Here is an 18447-nt window from a genome sequence, read left to right on the forward strand (position 1 = left end):
CACAGATTGCCCAAACTTACCTCCTCCCGACCACAGAGAACAGCACCTCAGCAGTCAGGTTCAGATGTCTCCCTGCTGGCCTGGAGTGGGAAATATGTTGTGTGTTGGTTTAACTGCTAGAGAGATCCTTCGTTGCTCCCAAGCATGACATCACACTCCCTAGGAGGAAGGTAATGCCACTGTGGCTACCGTACTCCTGGGGACGCCACAAGTGCACTGATGCCCAGCCACTGCTAGATGATTCTGCTAGTACATTGACCCAGACCACTACATTCCTCTCACACTCTACACAGCCAGAATCTGACCCTGAGGAAACTCAACTTCCCCTTCCCGCATACTATACCACCTTAAACGGTGACAAAGAGGAAGGTGCAGATGAAAGTGCAGGTTCCTTGAGCAGGTGGGGGGGCATACTCATGGGCGACGGCACTGGCACAGGGCCACTCATAGTACGCAAAAGTGTCTCTGCCGGTGGGAGGGCCCACAAAAGTGTCTCCGCCGTCAGACACACCGCCACACACCGCCGTACTATGAGGGGCCCTGTGCAAGTGCCATCGCCAATGAGTGGGCCCCCCCTGCTTGCTCCGGATCACAGCACTTGCAAAGTTGAAATACTTACCTCTCCCTGCTCCACCGCCATGACTGCTTGCGCGTGTCCTGGCAGTGATATTCTGATCAGAGAGCGCAATGACATCACGTCTGTACGCCCTCTGCCTAAACAGCCAAGTGCAGTGAGATGGAAGATGGGGACGACGAGGAGTCCAGACTAGTACAGGGATTCTCTAGCGAGGAGACTTATTTAATTGTTTTCAATGTTGGGACAGCAATATTTGGGGAGCACTATACTCAGGAGAATGATATATGGGGCCCACCATACACTGGAGCATTCCAAAGGTGGACATCAGACACTGGAGTAGCATTTACAGGGCCCATTATACACTTGAGCATTAGAAATGGGGCCAATTATATATGGAGCATTATTTGGGCCCATAAGACAGTGGAGCTTCATCCATGGGGACCAACATATACTGTAGCATTATGTGGAGCTCATCATATACTGTTTCAAACATTATATGGGACCAATGATTCTGTATGGAGAAATATATGGGCCTCATTACTCTGTATAGCGCACTATGCGGTGCCCATAATACTGTATGGAGGAATATACTGTCCGTTTTTGGAGCTATTGGAGAATTTAAAATCGATATCACTCATGAGATGTAAAAAGTGAAGTATTTTTCATTGTACTATACCGCTATTTCTCTGCCGTATCGGAGCATCATGAGTTGTGGTATGTGTTAAAGGGGCGCTCTTTGGCCCAGGGCACATGAAAACCTGGAGCCAGCCCTACCCCCCCACAACTTTAGCCAAATAACCCCCAGTTTTCAGTGCGTAACTATTATTATGAAGTAAATTAAGGTTGACAAGCTTCAGTAATAAAAATTGATGTTTTTGGCATTCAAATGGGCACTGTAGGTGTGTTTACTGTCCTCCACACCCTGCCGACTTTGCTTCCCCTTTGACTTGCATTGGGTCGGCCTTCGACTTTTCACGATAATCGGCCGATTTCGCTCGACCCGACTTTTGAGAAAGTCGGGTTTCATGAAACCCGACTCGACCCGAAAAAAGGCAAAGTCGCTCATCTCTACTGAAGACTCTTTCGGATAGCACACTAGCAGCAGGGCAAGCAAGCTCCTGTAAGGCATATTGTGCCAATTCAGGCCAGGTGTCCAGTTTACAGGCCCAATAGTGAAAGGGGAATGACCTGTGAGGGAGAACATCGATATGGGAGGAGAAGTAGTTTGTAACCATAGTTGACAACTGCTGTCTCCTGTCACTTTCAACCGATGCAGTATTACCAGTTGTGTGAGCGGTACTTGAAAAATCAGTCCACAACATGGTCATGAAACCCCTGTCTCCAATGCCACTTCGGATGTGTGCACCACAAATACCTCTTCCATGTTGCCCCCTACGACTCGTGTGAGAACCATCACCGCTGCTGTGTGCTGGGAATGCCTCAAACAAATGGTTTACTAGAGTTGCTTGTTTTTTTAGCCAATATTAGCTCTAGGTTCTCCTGTGGCATGATGTTTTGGAATTGGCCTTTATAGCGTGGATCCAGGATGCTGGCCAACCAGTAGTCGTCATCGTTCATCATTTTGGCAATGCGGGGGGCCCTTTTTAGGATCTGCAAGGCATAATCACACATGTGGGCCAATGTTCCAGGTGTCAATGATGCACTGCGAGTGCTGGGTGGAGTAGCACTTTCTGGCAAATCCACATCCCTCCAATCACGCAAAACCCTGTACCTGACCTTGCCACGCCAACATTTTCTCTTGCCCCTGAGAAGCATCCACCTCCCCTAAATAATCATCCCCATCATCCTCCTCCTCCTCTTCTTCCTCCACCTCATCCAGTTCCCTAAACAGACAATGGCTGACTGTCATCAAGGCTTCCCTCCTCCTCTTCCTCTTCGGCTGCAGACGCCTGCTCCTTAATGTGCGTCAAAGTTTGCATGAGCAGACGCATAAGTGGAATGCTCATGCTTATGATGGCGTCGTCTGCGCTTACCAGCCGTGTGCATTCCTCAAAACACTGAAGGACTTTACAGAGGTCTTTCAGCTTCGACCACTGCACACCAGACAGCTCCATGTCTGCCCTCAAAGTGCCTGACCGTGTATCCCCCCACAAATGCATTACAGCCTGCCTCTGTTCACACAGCCTCTCAACCATGTGCAGGGTGGAGTTCCACCTTGTTGCAACGTCGATAATTAGGCGGTGCTTGGGAAGGTGGAGCAATCGCTGCAGCTTCTGCATAGGACTGGAGTGTACAGGCGACTGGCGAATGTGCGCGCACAGTCTTCGCACCTTATGGATCAGGGCTTTTAACTCCAGATAATTATTGAGGAAGCACTGCACCACCAGGTTCAAGGTGTGAGCCAGGCAAGGTATGTGTCTGAGTTTTGAAAGGGCTACGGCTGCCACAAAATTCCGGCCGTTATCACTAACTACCTTGCCTGCCTCAAGATATAGACTGCCCAGCCATGGCTCAGTTTGTCGCTGCAAGTAGTCGGCCAGTACCTCCACGGTGTGTCTGTTGTCGCCCAAACACATCATCTTCAACACAGCCTCCTGACGCTTACCACTAGCTGTTCGATAGTGGGACACCTCGTGTGCAACACTGGCAGCTGCGGATGGAGTGCTCATGTGACTGCGCTCTGTGGAAGAGCTTTCGCTTCTGGAGGAGGAGGAGGAGGAGGGTCGAGCGCCTACAGCCAACGGTTTTCTATACCGTGGGCTAGGCAGCACTGTCCCACTGCCGCTGTCCCCAGTGGACCCTGCAACTACCACATTCACTCAGTGCGCAGTGATGGACACATAACGGCCCTGGCCATGCCTACTGGACCATGCATCTGTTGTGAGGTGCACCTTTCCACTCACTGATTGTTTGAGTGCATGGACAATTCGGTCTTTCACATGCAGGTGGAGGGCTGGGATGGCTTTTTGAGAAAAGAAGTGCCAACTGGGTAGGTCATAGCGTGGTATTGCGTAGGCCATGAGCTCGCGGAAAGCTTCGCTTTCAACCAACCGGTAGGGCATCATCTCTAACGAGATTAGTTTGGCAATGTGGGTGTTCAAACACAGTGTACGTAGATGAGAGGATGAGTACGTTCTTGTCCTAATCAGAGTCTCTGGTAGGGTGTGCTGGATGTGAGAGCTGCATATGGTGGAACTAGCGGTAGACATGGGGGACTGAGTGAGGGTTGGTGATGGTGATGGTGTTGGTGGTCATACTGATGGCCTAGATTCAGTCTTTCATAGCAATAACATTGTGATTCCCTGACTGCTTTGGCCTTGCGACGACACCTCAACATTTGCTGCTGGTGGTGTGCTATCCGGTGGGCTTACAGTGGGGGAAGCGATGTAGCGTTGCTGACTACCTTCATTCGGAGCAGGTGCACAAGTGGTACGTGAGGTTTGGTAGTCCATCCATGCTTGCAAGCGCATGGTGGTTAAATGTCTAAGCTTGCAACTGGTATTAAAATTTCTCAGATTTTTCCCTCGGCTTAAGGTCTTTGCACACTTCTTACAGATAAGGCCGGTTTCACATTAGCGCATTTTATGCGCGCGCACGGCCGGGGGTAGCTCCGCCCCGATCCGGCTCTCTGCCCGGCGTGCCCGCCCCTTCCTTGTAGCGCCGCCTCCTAGCGGACAGCGGCGCCTGCGATCGGCGCACCCTATCTTTAGCATAGGGTGCGCCGATCGTGCGCAGGCCGTGCGCTAGTTGCGCTTTGACCTGCGCTGCGCACTTATGACGGTGCGCTGAGCGCGCCAAAATCCGAAAAGTTCGATTTTGGCGCGCACGGCGCACCGTCAAAAGTGCGCAGCGCAGGTCAAAGCGCAACTAGCGCACGACCTGCGCACGATCGGCGCACCCTATGCTAAAGATAGGGTGCGCCGATCGCAGGCGCCGCTGTCCGCTAGGAGGCGGCGCTACAAGGAAGGGGCGGGCACGCCGGGCAGAGAGCCGGCTCGGGGGCGGAGCTACCCCTGGCCGTGCGCGCGCTGAAAATGCGCTAATGTGAAACCGGCCTAACCTGATCATTAGGATTTTGTTCAAAAAAGTGCCACACTGCACTCTTCCTACTATGGAAGACATTTTGAGGCCTTGCACGCTGTGCTAATTTGACCGTCTGGCTAAGCTGTCCTGCAACTCTTTTGGTTTTTGTAACCCGTTTTTGGACTGCTATGGGCCTGCCAGCTAACAGCTGTTGCGATATCGACGCCTGCTGCGGATCCTCCTCCTCCTCTTCTAAGCTATTGGCAGCCGCACCCTCTTCCCCCAATGGATGCCAATCTGGGTCAACAACTGGGTCATCCATCACCTCCTCTTCAATTTCATGTGCACCTTCTTCTGTGTCACTGTGTAAGGTGGTATAGTATGCGGGAAGGAGCACCTGAGTTTCATCAGGGTCAGATTCTGGCTCAGTACACTGCGAGGACAATGTAGTGCTCTGAGTGAATGTACCAGCAGAAAAATCTAGCAGTGGCTGTGCATCAGTGCACTCCATGTCAGATTCATCTTGGACTGGGGAATTCACGATTTGACTTGATAACCCAGGCAAGGTACAGTATGTGAAAAGAGCTCCATGGAGTAATCTATAGTGTGGCCTGCCGCATCCTTCACTTTTGCTAGGGGTGAAGGACACAAGGAAAGGTGTTGCTCCTGACCAGGAGCCTCGACTGACGACTCAGTGCTTTAATTTTTTGAAACATCAGAAGAGGAGGCGATAGAGATGGAGGCTGTGTCAGCAATGTAAGCCAAAACTTGTTCCTGAAGGTGTATATAGAATTGGGGAGAATTTGAATCTCCCTGGAGATTTTAGGAGGCTGAATTATTATCTCAGGCCCACTATAGATTACACCTCAATGTAACAGGCTGAAATTGGCTGGTGTATGACAAGGTACAATGTGTATATAGTATTGTGGAGAATTTGGATCTCCCTAGAGATTTTAGGAGGCTGACAATGATGCTCTCAGTCCAAGTATGGCAGCAGGAAGCCTAATAAGCAGGACTGCAGCACACAAAAGTGTGGAAAAATGAACGCTTGGTAACTGTGCAGAAAAGAGGAAGAAGAGTATTTTTGCTTTTAAAAAAGCAGTTTGCACAGCAGTGTGCAAACAGCAATGCAGCTATCAGGGAGCGTTGTAAGGCAGCCTAATAACCAACAGAGCTGATGCACAAAAATATAGCCTCCCCTGTCACTGCACACAAACTGCTGTGTTGTACAGTGAAAATCGCTACCAGCAGAAAGCAATCTCTTGCATGCCCTTCTTAAAGATGGTGGTGACCGCTGCCCATGTCCTCGCGTTGCCCACAGTGTGCGTCCTCCATCATTGGCTGAAAAAGGGCACTAGAAGCATAATTTGAAACGTGACTTTGGCGCTCTGGTCGCCGACCTCGTGGCCGACGTCATGCTATGGTCGGGTTTCGTTTCATGAAACCCGACTTTAGCGAAAGTCGGCGACTTATGAATTTGACGACCCGTTTTGCTGAACTCTAAATAGAAGTCTTCAAACAGAGGCTGGACAGATATCTGTCTGGGATGATTTAGTGAATCCTGCTTTGAGCAGGGAGTTGGACCAGATGGCCCAGGAGGTCCCTTCCAACTCTACGATTCTATGATTTTATGATTCTAAGTCTATAGTTGCGTGTGAAACATCTGACTTCACTCGAATATCATTCGAGTGCAGTCCGATTACTGCGGACACTTGCAATGGAGGAGATGGAGAAATTATGTTCTTTGTTTCATATGCACCTGTGCTGTGATTTTTTTCATGCTAGAGAATAAGATTACAGAGGAACCGACACTCAGCTCAAACTCTAACCTTGAGCCAAGTGTCACTTGCATAATCAGCTCAATTCTCTCACAAGAGAGAATCGAGGGCCGTGTGACCCTGGCCTTACAGTGTTTCCTTTTACTCTACTGCCATTTCATGTGCTTATGAAATGTGTCACTTTACTTAAGGACGTGAAGGATATGTACACACTCTGCGGAATGGGGTGCGGATTTGGCCGCGCAGATTTTGCAAAATCCGCAGGTAAATTTGCAGGTCAAAAGACCTGCGGTTTTACCTGCGGATTGCTCTGCAGTTTTGCCCTGCGGTTTTTCATCTCCACAATGGAGGAGATGGTAAACCGCAGGGGAATCCGCAGAAAGAATTGACATGTCAATTCTTTCTGCGGTTTCAAAACCGCAGCAAAACTGCGCGGAAAAGTCTGCACTGCGGTTTTTAATATCCATAGGATATTATGGTATTGTACACTGCAGCAAAAACTGCTGCGGAACCGCAGTGGCCAAATCCACTGCGGATCCGCAGCAGACTCTGCAGCGTGTGCACACACCCGAATAGTGTTTTGCTGGTCTACGTATCTACATTGAGGTCGGGTGATACAAGGTAAAGTATTAATAGTAGAGACAGGAAAAGACTGTTCCGATTGGGTACATCTTGTCATGGTGGAATGGCTTTTACTCTTCTTTTTATCAAAACAGTGTTAACTAAGTGTTAGGGTTGACGGATCGCACTTTATTAGTTATTTTATTTAGTGCGGTCACAACCCAGGGTCCACAGTGCAGAGATGTTAGCCTGCAGCTAGTGGGCAATGGCATAGCAGTGCGGCAGGCAATCACAAAGAACACACAAGATTAAACGTCACCCCGTGGGGACTGAGTGCAGATTACCCTACTCTGATAACTTCTCAGAGGTGAGAGCACTGACCGCAGAATACCTGCTCAGTAAACATCCGCGTGGCAACAAAAAACAACTAACTAAAGTGGCACCGCGTGGCGATGCAAAAAACCACTGAGCGGTAGCAAAAGATGTGTGCCGAAGCAAGTGGTTTGACTGTGCCCTGTACCAGCCCGTGCTGAAACACACACTTGGTTCGGGTTATGTACTAGGTCAAGCGGAGGAAAAACCTGCCTCTCTAAGGAAAACTAAGGCATTCACACGCCGACAGAGTGGCAAAATCTCGGCCCTCAACCACAAGGGATCCTAGCCCACCGCCGAGCACCCCTGAGAACCTTCTACACATTCCAGTCAGCTAGGACCTTGCTTGTGGACCAATCTGGATCTGCCGCAGGACCTGAGCAGCTGACGATTGACCACTAGTGTTGAGCGATACCATTCGATACCCAAAAATATCGTATCGGATGGTATCGCCCGATACGAAAAAAATATCGGGTATCGCCGATTCCGATACCGGAAGTCCCATTCAAGTCAATGGGACTTCCAGTATCAGAATTAAAAAAAGCCCTTTATTTCCTTGTTGGCTAATTCTACATAATTGAAAACAAATAAGAATCATGTAGAATGTGTTGTGGGAGGTGGAGGAGACATTAAAGGCATAGCGGTTTATTCAAATCACATGGCATAGCATTAATTCCAATTTTTTTTTTCAAGACGTTCGGAGTTAAAAAGATATTGACTATGTTAACCTTTTTTATATTTTGTCAGATATGTATGTTTCACAACTTCCATGCTCTTCACCTTCTTTTGTACTTCTCCCACACTTTCTCCTTCATGATCCGCAGCAGTAGCATTTTTTCATCAACTTTTTCTTCACCTTATTCATCTTCTTCTTCTTCATCTTCTTCCCATTAATTTTTTTTTCCATTCTTCATATTCTTCTTATTCAGCTATTATTAATTTTTATATGCTATTTCTTCATTTTCTTCCTATTCTTCTTTGTCTTCATTTTCTTATGGTGACAGGCATTCGTGTAGTACTTATCTATAAAAGTTATAAGATTACACCTTACGTTCTGCCTGTCACTAAAGATTTACAACAGGATTTGTCCGCGTTCAGTTTGGCCTGCAGCAGCAGGCATTTTCCAGGGGCACCACGAGGAGGAACGGACTCACCCCCATTTACTGCTTAGTCTTCTTCTGCTTATAATTTTGATTTCTTCTATGCTGATTTTTAGTCTTATGCTTAATGTTCTTCTGCTTTCTGTTCTTCTGCTTTTGCTTCTTCTGCTTCTTGTTCTTCTGTCTTTTGTTCTGTATCTTGGTGGTTGTCTTCATGTTCTTTGTCCTCTTGGTCTTATTATTTAGGGTCATATTTCTGGTCTTCTTTGGTGTGGTCTTCAGGGTCGTCGTCATCAGGGTCGTCGTCATGGAGATCAATAAGGATTACCAAAGACAATTTCAAAAAGCTTGATCTTGGAAATGTAGCAGAATAATAATAATAATAATAATCTTTATTTATATAGCGCCAACATATTCCGCAGCACTTTACAGTTGAACAGTTTCAAACAACAGTCATAAGTAACAACGTTAACAGTACAATAATTAAAGCGAAATAAGACGACCCTGCTCGTGGGAGCTTACAATCTACAATAGGGTGGAGGAGATACAAAGCACAGGTTTGTATTTACAGTGATGTATTTACAATGATGGTCCAGCCATCTTCAGGGGGTGGGGGATAGATGGAGATGGTGAATGGGCTACACACACAAACATAAAATGACTTTGATTACTGAATGTGATAGGCCGCTCTGAACAAATGTGTTTTGAGCGAGCGCCTAAAACTATGCAAATTGTGGATGGTCCTAATATCTTGGGGTAGAGCATTCCAGAGGATTGGCGCAGCACGGGAGAAGTCTTGGAGTCGGGAGTGGGAGGTACGGATTAGGGCAGAGGTTAGTCGAAAGTCATTTGCAGAGCGCAGCGGTCGGTTAGGCCGATAGACAGAAATGAGGGAGGAGATGTAAGGGGGTGCCGCACTGTGGAGAGCTTTGTGGGTGAGAACAAGTACTTTGAGTTGTGTCCTGTAATGAATGGGCAGCCAGTGTAATGACTGGCGAAGAGCGGACGCGTCCAAGGTACAAGAAGGCTGAGAAACTGGCGAGAACCAGCAGACAGTGCTGGCACCCGGAGGGGTAGCAGAAGGAACAAGAGCCAATGGCACTACCGAGGACCAACTGACGGTGCTGGACCACGGTTACTAAGCAGAAGGTACCTGTGCTAAAAAGCACTACCAAGGACCAGCTGACGGTGCTGGACCTCGGATACCGAGATGGAGGCACCTAGGCCAAAGGCTGTGGCGAGAACCAGCAGACAGTGCTGGCACCCTGATGGGTAGCAGAAGGAACAAGAGCCAATGGCACTACCGAGGACCAACTGACGGTGCTGGACCACGGTTACTAAGCAGAAGGTACCTGTGCTAAAAAGCACTACCAAGGACCAGCTGACAGTGCTGGACCTCAGATACCGAGATGGAGGCACCTAGGCCAAAGGCTGTGGCGAGAACCAGCAGACAGTGCTGGCACCCGGATGGGTAGTAGAAGGAACAAGAGCCAATGGCACTACCGAGGACCAACTGACGGTGCTGGACCACGTTTACTAAGCAGAAGGTACATGTGCTAAAAAGCACTACCAAGGACCAGCTGACGGTGCTGGACCTCGGATACCGAGATGGAGGCACCTAGGCCAAAGGCTGTGGTGAGAACAAGCAGACAGTGCTGGCACCCGGATGGGTAGCAGAAGGTACCCATTCAAAGCAAAGTAGCCAGGCCGCAAGCCGGCCGCAGTTACCGAAACCCACAGTCCTACAGGGGGTCCATGCCCCATTGGCACTACGGATCCAGCTTTCAGTGCCAGTTCCCGCAGCCCACATAGGAGTCACCTAAACTGCAGGCACCGTAGAGTCGGCTAACCCGGCCACAAGACGACAGGACAACGGATTGGTGGCATAGTGACCTTGACACTACCCGGAAACAGCAGGCGTGCTGAAAACAGGCTGGGCAACAGGGAGTACCCGTGCCAAAGACACTGCCGAGAACCACTGACGGTGCTGGAACCCAGATGGGTAGCAAAAGCTACAAGAGCCAATGGCACTACCGAGGAACAGCTGACGGTGCTGGACCACGGTTACTAGGCAGGAGGTACCTGTGCTAGAAAGCACTACCAAGGACCAGCTCACGGTGCCAAAGACACTGCCGAGCACCAACTGGCGTTGTTGGAGCCCAGGGACAATCATGGTGCAGGCCGAGGCCTACTTGGTGGCAGTTTTTGATTGTTTGTAGGCTACAACAGACTGTCAACGTGCTCCAATTAGGCATCTGTCTCCACTCCATTTCCAGGATTTCACGTGACCACCAACACCGCCAGTTTATGCGTACAGCAGCCGTCTACCCAATCCACACGTGTTCCTGGGTTACTGGGGTTCTGTAATGTCGGCAGATCCCCTGATGTGTGTCTGCCACTGTCTCCTGCTCTGTCCACGTTCCCACCGCTTGCAGTGGGAAGGTGGACAGCGCAGGAGACAGTGGCGGACACACATTGGGGGATCTGCTCACGTAACAGAACACCAGGAACACAGGAACACGTGTGGAATGCGTGGACGGCAACTGAGCAGGAACTGGCGATGTTGGAGGTCAGGGGAAATACTAGAGACAGAATGGAGACAGAGGCCAAATCAAAGAATGTTTAAATCTGAAGTAGTTACAATTTGGAGGCAGCAGCACTTTGCCCTCCACATAGCAGGGGATCAGCTGACGTTACTGACCCCCACTTTCACATGAACAAGTGTGTTTTTCTGTGTGAACAGCACTTCCGAGCACCAACTAGCGTTGTTGGAACCCAGGGACAATCAGGGTGCAGGCCGAGGCCTACTAGGAGCAGGTGTAAAGCTGAGGTATTTTGACTTTGGAGGGAGCAGGACACTTTGCCCTCCACACAGCAGGGGATCAGCTGACGTTACCGAACCCCACTTACACATGAACGAGTGTGTTTTTCTGTGTGGACAGCACTTCCGAGCACCAACTGGCATTGTTGGAGCCCAGGGACAATCATGGTGCAGGCCGAGGCCTACTAGGAGCCAGGTGTAAATCGGAGTTATTTTGACTTTGGAGGCAGCAGGAGAGTTTGCCGTACACACAGCAGGGGATCAGCCGACGTTACCGACCCCCACTTTCACATGAACAAGTGTTTTTTTCTATGTGGACAGCACTTCCGAACAACAACTGACGATGTTGAAGCCCATGGATAGTCATTTTGTAGGCTGAGGCCTACTTGGAGGCAGTTTAAGATAAGACGTTGTTTGAATTTGGAGGCAGCAGCAGTTTGCCGTCCACACAGCAGGGGATCAGCTGACGTTACCGAACCCCACTTTCACATGAATGAGTGTGTTTTTCTGTGTGGACAGCACTTCCGAGCACCAACTAGCGCTGTTGGAGCCCAGGGAGAACCAGGGTGCAGGCCGAGGCCTACTTGGTGGCAGTTTTTGATTGTTTGTAGGCTACAACAGACTGTCAACGTGCTCCAATTAGGCATCTGTCTCCACTCTGTTTCCAGAATTTCACGTTACCACCAACACCGCCAGTTTATGCGTACAGCAGCCATCTGCCCAATCCACACGTGTTCCTGTGTTACTGGGGTTCTGTAATGTCAGCAGATCCCCTGATGTGTGTCTGCCACTGTCTCCTGCTCTGTCCACAGAGCTTGCAGTGGGAAGGTGGACAGCGCAGGAGACAGTGGCGGACACATAATGGGGGATCTGCTGACGTTACAGAACCCCAGTAACACAGGAACACGTGTGGAATGCGTGGACGGCAACTGTGAGCAGGAACTGGCGGTGTTGGAGGTCAGGGGAAATACTAGAGACAGAGTGGATACAGAGGCCAAATCAGAGAATGTTTAAATCTGAAGTAGTTACAATTTGGAGGCAGCAGCACTTTGCCCTCCACACAGCAGGGGATCAGTTGACGTTACCGAACCCCACTTACACATGAATGAGTGTGTTCTTCTGTGTGGACAGCACTTCCGAGCACCAACTAGCGTTGTTGGAGCCCAGGGACAATCATGGTGCAGGCCGAGGCCTACTAGGAGCCAGGTGTAAATCGGAGTTATTTTGACTTTGGAGGCAGCAGGAGAGTTTGCCGTACACACAGTAGGGGATCAGCCGACGTTACCGACCCCCACTTTCACATGAACAAGTGTTTTTTTCTGTGTGGACAGCACTTCCGAGCAACAACTGACGATGTTGGAGCCCAGGGATAGTCATTTTGTAGGCTGAGGCCTACTTGGAGGCAGTTTAAGATAAGACGTTGTTTGAATTTGGAGGCAGCAGGAGAGTTTGCCGTACACACAGCAGGGGATCAGCTGACATTACCGAACACCACTTACACATGAGCGAGTGTTTTGTCTGTGCGGACAGCACTTCTGAGCACCAACTGGCGGTGTCGGAGCCCAGGGAAAATCAGGTAGTAGGCCGAGGCCTACTTGGTCGCAGTTTGCGATTGTTTCTAGACTACTACTAACTGTCAACATACTCCAATTAGGCCTCTGTCTTCACTCTGTTTCGAGTATTTCCTCTGGCTTCCAACCACGCCAGTTGCTGCTCTGAAATGCCGTCTGCACGACCCACACTTGTTCCTGTGTTACTGGGGTTCTATAACAGCAGCTTCTCCCTAGAGGTGAGTCAGGCAATGTCTCCTGCTATGTCCACATTTCCACTACAAGTAGTGGGAATGTAGACAAAGCAGGAGACATTGCCGTGCTCACCTCTGGAGATGAGCAGATGTTACAGGACCCAGGTAACACAGGAACAAGTGTGGATTGTGCAGACGGCACTTGAGAGCAGAAACAGGTGTTGTTGTAGGCCGGAGGAAATACTCAAAACAGAGTGGAGACAGAGGGCAAATCAGAGAACATATTAAATCAGAGGTAGTCAGAAGATGTAGGCAGCAGAAGAGTTTGCCGTACACACAGCAGGGGATCAGCTGACGTTACCGAACCCCACTTACACATGAGCGAGTGTTTTGTCTGTGCGGACAGCACTTCTGAGCACCAACTGGCGGTGTCGGAGCCCAGGGAAAATCAGGTAGTAGGCCGAGGCCTACTTGGTGCCAGGTGTAAATCTGAGGTTGTTTGACTGTGGAGGGAGCAGTACACTTTGCCATACACACAGCAGGGGATCAGCTGACGTTACCGAACCCCACTTACACATGAGCGAGTGTTTTGTCTGTGTGGACAGAACTTCTGAGCAACAACGGGCGTTGCTGTAGCCCAGGAAATAAGGTTCAGGTCATAGAAACATGAACACAACAGGAGACCTGGATCCTGTTGCCAGCCAATTATTTATTCTGGAAGAGGACTGGCAAATTCAGGTGAGATCCAGGCCTTGTTCATTTTCAGAAAAGTAAGCCGGTCAACATTACCGGCGGATAGTCGCGTGCGACGGTCTGTTACCACACCACCTGCAGCACTAAAGACACGTTCCGATAATACACTGGCAGCAGGGCAAGCCAGCACCTCCAATGCATACTGGCTAAGCTCTGGCCATGTATCCAGCTTAGAGACCCAATACTTGAACGGGGAAGAGCCGTCTGGGAGAACACTAACAGGGCAAGACAAGTAGTCTGTCACCATTTGACGGAAACGTTGCCTCCTGCAGACTGGAGCCGTCTGTGATGGTGTAGCCGTTTGTGGCGGTCCCACAAAACTTTTCCACATTTGGGCCATACTGGCCTTGCCTTGTCCTGCGGCACTGCCTCTGCTACCTCTTTGTGCAGAGCTTCCTCCACTGCCTCTACCCACATGGCTGCTTTGAAAAGCACTACCAGCAACACTTGCGAGGGGAATGGAGAACATGATGGCCTGCACAAGTGTTTCTTGGTACTCCCGCATTTTTCGCTCCCGGTTCAACTGTGGTATTAGGCTTTGTAAGTTGTCCTGGTAGCGAGGATCTAGGAGGGTGTACACCCAATAATCAGCCGTGTGGAGAATGTTGGCGATGCGGCGGTCATTTAACAAGCACTGCAGCATGAAATCAACCATGTGCTGCAGACTGCCAACTGGACCGGAAACGCTGTACCCAGCTTGAGGCAGCATCTCTGCCTGCTCAGCATCACCCCACCCTCGCTGTACACACTGACTACTAGAGCCTTGTGTACCTCCCTCCTCTGGAGAGATGTGTTCCTCCTCCTCCATTGACTCCTCGTCATCCTCCTCACTAAGTGTCCCCTGCCTGGGCCTTTGTGTGGAAGCACGTTGCACAGACTTGCCAGAAGCAGATGGCATTTCTGACTGCTCATCCTCGACCTCTTCAAAAACCTCCTCACTTAGTGCTTATAAGGTTTTTTGAAGCAGACAGATGAGGGGGACAGTCATGCTGATTAGTGCATCATCTGCACTGGCCATCCGCGTGGAGTCATCGAAGGCATGCAAAACTTGGCAGATGTCCCTCATAGTGGCCCACTCAGTGGTGGTGAAGTGTGTCCGGCGCACAGTGCGACTTGTTTGCGCCTGATGCAGCTGGTACTCCATTACTGTAGAAATGGCCTGAGTCAGCCTCCCAACCCCCTAGACAAGGCGTGGGCGGAGGCCAACATGACGGGGGGTTGGAAGTTAGTGAGGGAAGAGGAAGGGTTAAAGGGGAGGGGGAGCTAGGGGGTATTTAATGCAGGGTCTGTTCCTGTTGTCCCAGCTCCTGAGCAGTCCCACAAAACTTACCGGGATGTCGGGAGTGGACCAGGCCCTGGACAGACTGCGGGCGGCAGCGGCAGGGCAGCCTCCTGGCTGGCTGGAGGCGCAGGTGGCCGGCCTGTTTCACCAGGCGCCGGGGCAGGCCGTGGTGAGAGACCGGAGGCCACGGCGGGCGCGGCCTCCAGAGCGGCTGTCCCCCGACACCGCTCTCCGGGCCTCGCGTCGCCGCCGGAGCCCCTCCCGGGAGGAATCCTTCCGGGCGGCGAGGCCCTGCGGCGGCGTCCGGACCTTCGCCCCGTGGCTGGAAGGGGGCGGGGCCGGCGCGCGCCCGACTTCCGGTTTCACCAGGATTTTCGGGGGGACGCGGCGGCGGTGGACGAGCCGCGTGGCCTGCCTCGGTGGGAGCTTCGGCCGCAGGTGGAGGAGCGGCCTGCCAGGAGGCAGGGCCGAGCCGGGTCGCGTCCCCCGGCCGTGGGGGGGAGCTGGCTGGAACGGGGGGGGTGCTGCTGCGGTGCCCCTGCAGCAGAGCGCGCCACTGACCCCCCGAGATGGTGCCACAGCCCCATGGCTGCAGCGGGACCGGAGGGCAGCCCGGCGGAGTCTGTGCCGGCTGCCAGAAGATTGGAGCGGAGGACACTGTCGGGCTCCCAGCTGCCGTGGGGGGCCCTAAGCGACCGGGTGCCTCGCGATGGCGTGGCCGAATTGACTCTCGGCGGGGGGAGGCAGGAGCCTTCATTTTTGGGGGTGTCGCTGCCCAGTTCCGTCGGGGGGTTCAGGCCTCCCACCCCGGCTCAGTCTGCAGGGGTGTTCGGGCTGCAGCAACGAGGCGGTGAGTTCGCCGCCGGGAGGCGCGAGGTCCACGAGGCGTCATCATCTGGGGATCCAGGATTTCCGGCTGGAGGGCACACAACCCCCTCGCAGCCCGTTGAGTATGCGTCTATGTCCCCTGTTTGTCACCCGCTTTTGTCTTCATCTGTGGCGGTAGGGGGCCCCTTAGCAGAGTCCGGGGGTGGTGGGGTTGAGGCTGGCTTTAGCAGTTCAGGGTCGGCTGGGGGAGTATGTGATGTGTTGGCGGATGTGCGTAGCTTGCTTTTACGTTTGGAGCAGGGTTTTGTGGGGTCGTCGCCGGTTACAGCGTGGGTTGGGCCACAGGGTGGCGGGTTGGCGGGTCAGGGCGCGGGTGCGTCGGGCCCTTGTGTTGGCACCCCGGTTTCGGTGTCGGTGCAAACCGAGAAGGAAAAGGAGTGTCGTGTGCATCTGGATGATCGGACGCATGGCGAGGTGTATGTGTGTTTTGAGGGTTCGTTGGGGGCCCATTTGAAAAAGGAGGTGAAAGAGCGGATTTGGAAGGATGAATATGTTGAAATATTTTCGCTATTGCCTCTTGAGAAGTTTAATTTGGACAAAAGTAAGAAAGAGGATAGCAAAAAGGAAGAGGAGGAAAAGCGGAGGTGGCGCTTGATTCCTCAGACATTTGTAAATTGGCAGCAGGCGTTTGCTATTTTGGCGAGTGTTATCGGGGAACAGGCCCCTGATAATTGCTCCGTGTTATTTTGTTATTTAGATGCTATTGGGGAGGCTTATAGAGTATATGGCGGGCAGGCGTGGCTGCGGTATGACGAGCAGTGTCGTCAGAGGAAAGCTGTGCGTCCGGCTATCCGCTGGGACCAAAAAGACATTGGCTTGTGGATGCGGGTGATAGCGCAAAATAAGTCTGGGAGTTCCTTTCTTGGGGGGGCTGGAAGCACCATCCAGAATAGCGGCACTGGCGGCTCTACGGGTGGTGGGGGTCAAGGGCAGTCGGGAACGCACAAGGCGGTGGTGTGCTGCCAGTTTAATGACGGCCAGTGTAAGTTTGGGGCCAACTGTTAATTTAAACACCTCTGCTCAAACTGCAATGGTGCCTCACATGGGGCATCAAAGTGTTTTAAAAAAGGGAAGTCCAAATCCGGTGGGGGTAATTCGCAAGGGGGAGACTCCAGTGAATCTGGAAAGGATGGTCCCCTATCTAAATAGATACCCTGATAGGGTAAGAGCGGGGCTGTTGTATTCTGGTTTTCAGGAGGGTTTTTGGATTCCGGATCCTCCGTTTGAAATCCCGTTTGTTTTAAAGAATTTGCGCTCTGCTTTGGAGCATCCGTCAGTTGTTTCGGAGAAGATCCAAAAAGAAGTTTCATTGGGGCGCATGGCGGGCCCTTTCGTGTCTCCTCCTTTTCCGAATTTGGTCGTTTCCCCATTGGGGGTGGTTCCGAAGAAGGAACCAAATAAGTTTCGTCTCATTCAGCATTTGTCTTACCCACGGGGGAGGTCGGTTAATGACGGTATCGATCCGGAGATTTGTTCAGTGGTATACTCTTCATTTGATGAAGCGGCAGGTTGGGTCCGGAAATGTGGTCGTGGGGCCCTTATGGCTAAGACTGATGTTGAGTCCGCTTTTCGTTTGCTTCCGGTTCACCCAGACAGCGTGAGGTTGTTGGGCTGTTTCTGGGAAGACAGGTTTTTTGTAGATAGGTGTTTACCTATGGGTTGTTCCTTGTCTTGTGCGTATTTTGAGGCTTTTAGTTCTTTTCTTGAGTGTGTCGTGTGCGATGTCTCTGGTTGTGACTCGATAGTTCATTATTTGGACGATTTCTTGTGTATTGGCCCGGCGGATTCTTCGCGTTGTCTCAGGATTTTGAAGGCGATTGAGTGGGTGGCGGATCGGTTCGGGGTTCCGTTGGCACCCGGGAAAACTGAGGGTCCCGGTAAGTGTTTGCGTTTTCTGGGGATCGTCATTGATACGGTCAAATGGGAATTCCGGTTGCCGGAAGACAAGCTTGTTGATTTGAGGGCTGAGGTTGTTCGCGCACGTCGGTTGCGTAAAATATCGTTGCGGGACCTTCAGTCGCTGTTGGGTAAGCTTAACTTCGCTTGTCGGGTAATGCCGATGGGTCGAGTTTTTTCACGTAGGCTGGCTAGCGCTACTTCGGGGGTTCGGGCTCCCCATCATTTTGTGAGATTGTCGGCGGAGCTCAGGGCCGATTTGGAGGTTTGGGAGTCCTTTTTTGGAGAAGTACAACGGTCGTTCGTTGGTAATGGCTGATGTGGTCTGCAATGATGCTTTGGATTTGTTCACGGATGCGGCAGGTGGATTCGGTTTTGGTGCTTATTTTGGAGGGCAATGGTGCGCCGCTCAGTGGCCTGTCGCTTGGGTTTCGGCTGGGTTGGTGCGTAACATCACGTTGTTGGAGATCTTTCCGATTCTGGTGGCAGTTCATTTGTGGGGTCAGGAGTTTCGGAATCGGCGCGTTCGTTTCAATTGCGACAACATGGGGGTGGTGAGCGCGATTAATGGTCTTACTGCATCGTCCCCTCCAGTGGTCAGGATTTTGCAGAAGTTGGTGCTAGCATGTTTGTCTTTGAATGCGCATGTGACGGCGACACATGTGCCTGGAGTGAAGAATGAGATAGCTGA

The 18447-nt window shown here is 51.3% G+C and overlaps 1 protein-coding gene across 1 annotated transcript in view; it reads right to left on the minus strand.

The window, feature by feature from the left end:
• The window catches only part of LOC141075418 (venom factor-like), a 397441-nt gene that overhangs the window by 347819 nt on the left and 31175 nt on the right, over positions 1-18447 (minus strand). The gene's annotated exons all lie outside the window — the stretch shown is intronic.

Source organism: Dendrobates tinctorius, unplaced genomic scaffold (assembly GCF_039654945.1).
Source record: "Dendrobates tinctorius isolate UK_male_01 unplaced genomic scaffold, ASM3965494v1 ptg000351l, whole genome shotgun sequence".
Classification (NCBI taxonomy): Eukaryota; Metazoa; Chordata; class Amphibia; order Anura; family Dendrobatidae; genus Dendrobates; species Dendrobates tinctorius.